Source organism: Triticum urartu, chromosome 2 (assembly GCF_003073215.2).
Source record: "Triticum urartu cultivar G1812 chromosome 2, Tu2.1, whole genome shotgun sequence".
Lineage (NCBI taxonomy): Eukaryota > Viridiplantae > Streptophyta > Magnoliopsida > Poales > Poaceae > Triticum > Triticum urartu.
Genome location: NC_053023.1, coordinates 535,525,126 through 535,529,843, shown reverse-complemented (window position 1 = coordinate 535,529,843; position 4,718 = coordinate 535,525,126).

The following is a 4,718-nucleotide window of genomic DNA, read 5'->3' as shown; positions in this document are numbered from 1 at the left end:
GGTCTACTTTCCATCATATAATCTTCTATTTTCCATCATCTAATATTTTATTTTCCATCATATAAGTTTCTGATCTACAATTTTAGTTTCTGATTTACTTCCTTTGCAATCTTTTACTTTCCGATCTATAAACCAAAAATACCAAAAATATTTACTTTACCATTTATCTATCTCTATCATATCTCACCTTTGCAAGTAACCGTGAAGGGATTGACAACCCCTTTATCGTGTTGGGTGCAAGTTGTTGTTTGTTTGTGCAAGTATTCGGTGACTTGCGCGTTGTCTCCTACTGGATTGATACCATGGTTCTCAAAACTGAGGGAAATGCTTACTCTACTTTGTTGCATCACCCTTTCCTCTTCAAGGGAAAACCAACGCAAGCTCAAGATGTAGTAGCGCACAAGAGGCAACAAAACGTTTGGCGGCGTCGAGTACAACCACAACTGCTCGTACCGGCTCCAAGGAACACCATACATCTATCTAATCACGCTTTTATAAAGGTGCCAGACCTAAAGCGCAAGGGGGGGCGAAAAAACCACTAGAACATCATCGTACCAGGAATCATTCACAAACCCTAGCCACCGTCATTTCTCATCTCCATCTCCTTCACCGACATAGCCATTCTCCCCCGAGTTAGCCATACTTGTAATTTATGCATCACAATCGGAACATTGTAAGACTATTTATCAATCAATCACTCGTGTTTATGTCATCTACAATGTTTATCCTTGTGATCCATTCGCTATGTGTGAGTAATTACTTAAGGCATTGAGTCCTATGTATTTATCAGTGGCCATAATTGGATGACTCAGAGTAATTCTACAATGTTCGAACCCTATGTATTTGTGCACGAGATCGTTGGATGACTTTGCTCGCTTGATGCTATTTGTATGTGTAATTAACAATGAAGTAGCCTTTTGTCTTCTTCTTGTTCTAAAATTGGTAATTAAACTTAAATTTTGTATTTTTCTATTCAACCCCCTTTAGTCAATTGTATCAACCCTTTCACCATGGTGTAATTAGATTGATGCATATCTATGATGTGCAAGTGCAATTTTGCTTCTCATCATGATGTTATGATGTTGTGATGATGATTATAGTTGTAATCACACTTTTTATGCTCACTTGATAACTAAAATACATAGGAGGTGTTTCTCAATTTAAGCTGAATCCAGAGATAATACTGCAAGTGATCAACTATACTCACAACATGACCGTCAACTATTATTGTTCATCAACAATAACCATAACTTGTTGATACACAATCAACATCACCACTAACCTAATTTATAAAATGGAAAGTTCAACTGAAAATTAAATAATAATTTAACAAATATAACAATCAATAAATGTGAGCAAAAACTCTGGATAGAGGGCTTTAAATATCTACGACACAACTAAATGTTCTACACTTCCAACAAATTACATAGCACTACTACCAGTTAAAGAATTCTTTACATAACTTGTCTCTAACTACTGATCACAAAATTCCTTTATCTTCCTAATCTTTACCCTGGTACCCTTTTTGTCTTTAAAAAAGTCTTCAATATTGTACTTAAGCCTTTTCTTCTCAACCTTAAGTCTATCACTATCCCTCTTTACCTTGATCCTCATCACTTTGTAGAAAATAGACGACGCCCCATCCAAAATTTTCTTTTGCTCCAATTCTACCATAACCTCAATCAGAGCATGTTTTGTTTTGCCTTTAGTGCTAGTGGCACCTGCTTCTGATGCACAACTTTTTTAAGATTAGCTTGCACATTCCTAAGCTCAATCTGTAGCTTTTCTCTCACAAGACAACTGAAACTTTTCTTCACCATGCTCAAGACTATCCCTAACTCTGCCTCCTTTCTCACTTTCATACATGTCACATAGTTTGGTCAGTGCTTTCTTAGTATTGGTGGCCACTCTCCATCAACCCATTTGATAAAATCATAACTTCCTCTTGCCTACAAATTCATAAAACAATTCATAAAATACAATTGAATTATCAGTAGCCACATTTAATAAATTGATTGCATAAATTCCTACAACCTCATAATAACATTGCCAACTCCGAGTTAGAAGTGGCCATAATTCACAAGAAGACCAGGAGGTGTACAATTGATTACAAAGATGCATGTATTTCCTGTGGCCAAAATGAGACTAAACTTTCTACATTGCCAAAATAATCCAGATATACTCTAAGTTACTACTTACACATAACTAACATCCGAAAAACCTCCAAAAACCTCATGTCGATGCACATCCGAAAAACCTCCTATCGATGTGACATTATTCAAAGACTTTGACAGAAAAAGTGATAAATCAGAGGGAATCGAGCTCAAATCCAAAACCACAAATCAGTTATCTGAGAAGCAGTACTCACATCGCTGCCAAACGAGCTAATGTCTTCAGACAAATTTGTGCCTGACGATGTCAAAACCGACTGATCTCGGGTAGGGGGTCCCGAACTGTGTGTCTGAGGATCGAGAGTAACAAGGGACAAGGGGAACATGGTGTTTACCTAGGTTCGGGCCCTCTTAATGGAGGTAAAACCATGTGTCCTGCTTGATTGTATTTGATGAGTATAGGGGTTATAAGAGTTGATCTACCTCAAGATCGTAATGGCTAAACCCTAGTTGTCTAGCCTATGAGAATTCTAATTGCCTCTATGGACTAAACCCTCCAGTTTATATAAACATCGGAGGGGCCTAGGGTTGTACAGAGTCGGTTTGTGGAAGAGGGAAATTACATAACCGGACACCAATCTTGTCATCCACGCATAGGTGAGTCCTACCTGGGCACGGGGGAAAGCCTTCTGCTTGGTATCTTCACGACCCATCAGTCCGGCCCATATCGAATAGCCCGGACACCCGAGGACCCCATAATCCAGGACTCCCTTAGTGCCCACCCCTCTCTGAAAACATGTGGAAATGCAATGCCGGCGACGAAGGCAGCAATGACGATGAGACAGGGGTTGATCTCGGGTAGGGGGTCCCGAACTGTGTGTCTGAGGATCGAGAGTAACAAGGGACAAGGGGAACATGGTGTTTACCCAGGTTCGGGCCCTCTTAATGTAGGTAAAACCATACATCCTGCTTGATTGTATTTGATGAGTATAGGGGTTACAAGAGTTGATCTACCTCGAGATCATAATGGCTAAACCCTAGTTGTCTAGCCTATAAGAATTCTGATTGCCTCTATGGACTAAACCCTCCAGTTTATATACACACAGGAGGGGCCTAGGGTTGTACAGAGTCAGTTTGTGGAAGAGGGGAATTACATAACCGGACACCAATCTTGTCATCCACGCATAGGAGAGTCCTACCCGGACACGGGGGAAAGCCTTCTGCTTTGTATCTTCACGGCCCATCAGTCTGGCCCATATCGAATAGCTCGGGCACCCGAGGACCCCCTAATCCAGGACTCCCTCAGTGCCCCCCTCTCTGAAACATGTGGAAATGCAACGCCGGTGCCGGAGGCAGCGATGACGACGAGACAGGGGCGTGCGCGCGCATGTGTGTGTTGTGTACCACAAGGAGAGAGAGAGAGAGAGATGGTGGTAAACTGGAAACCTTCCGAAATGCATTTTGGTGGGCGACGAGATAAGAGCATCTCCAGCCGTTGGAGCCCCCCAGGACAATCGCCGGGCCAAAAATAGCACGTCCTAGGGGGAAAAACAACTTTGCCGGATGAAACGCGAAGACGGTTTCCCAGCCGTTGGTGCCCCAGGACAGTCGCCAGGCAAAAAATGAATGAGTGGGCCAGAAAAAATGATACATGGAGGAATATGATTGGTTGTCGCTTCCGTCGGCGCCCCCAGCAGCCCCCTAGCACATTGGGTTTGGCCTGGGTTCGTCGGCACCTTTTTGAGGCCTTGGGGGGCTTGGGGGCCATGGCTGGGGCTTTTTTTTGCCATTTTTAGCTCGCCATCAGAAGAAAAGGCGCCTGGGGGTGGCACTCGGGGGCGGCTGGAGATGCTCTAAGGGATAGCGGTTATCTCTCCCGCACCGCCTATTTTTGATAGGTGGGTCCGCCCTGTCGAAAAAGGTTTAAAACACGCCAAGACTTTGTTCAGTGCAATTTCAAACCAACCAGCCCCAAAAATGATGGTTTTTGCAAAAAAGATGGTAGTAAAATGGAAACCTTGTCTTCATTTTTTAATTTACTCAAGTTTAAGATATAATGCATTTCGAAAGATCGGTCCAAATTGATTTTGTAGCAATTTATAACGTACTGTATTGGACTTCTTCAGTTCCTCCGTCCACAATGCTAGCCGTCCACAGAGCGCCATCCCACTTTCGAAGACCTGGGTCCCATTGTCATTGTTGATCCAACGAGCGCCGTTGGTACGCTACCTGCATGCTCCAGTGCAATCCTTTTACCTTTGGCGCATGTTGGCATGAATGTCGTGCCTTTGTATACTATGGTGGACTCCGTAGTATAGAGACTACAAGCAACAACAATCTTCCTTACCGTAAATAGAAACACAATCGGAGGGAAAATGATTCGTGACTTGAACGCGCCAACCAACGAATCGTACGAGCACATGCATGTTTTCGGCAGCCCTAATAACTTCCCGTTCTCCTGACCGGCTACATATGTGCATCTCACACGTACACCAATTGATTTCTCTGTCGTGTCCCACTTGACACACACACACACACAACATCGCAATGCACGACCGCAATCATGGCCAGAAGCCGCCGCCGCTTCTTGCCGTTGCTCCATCTCCG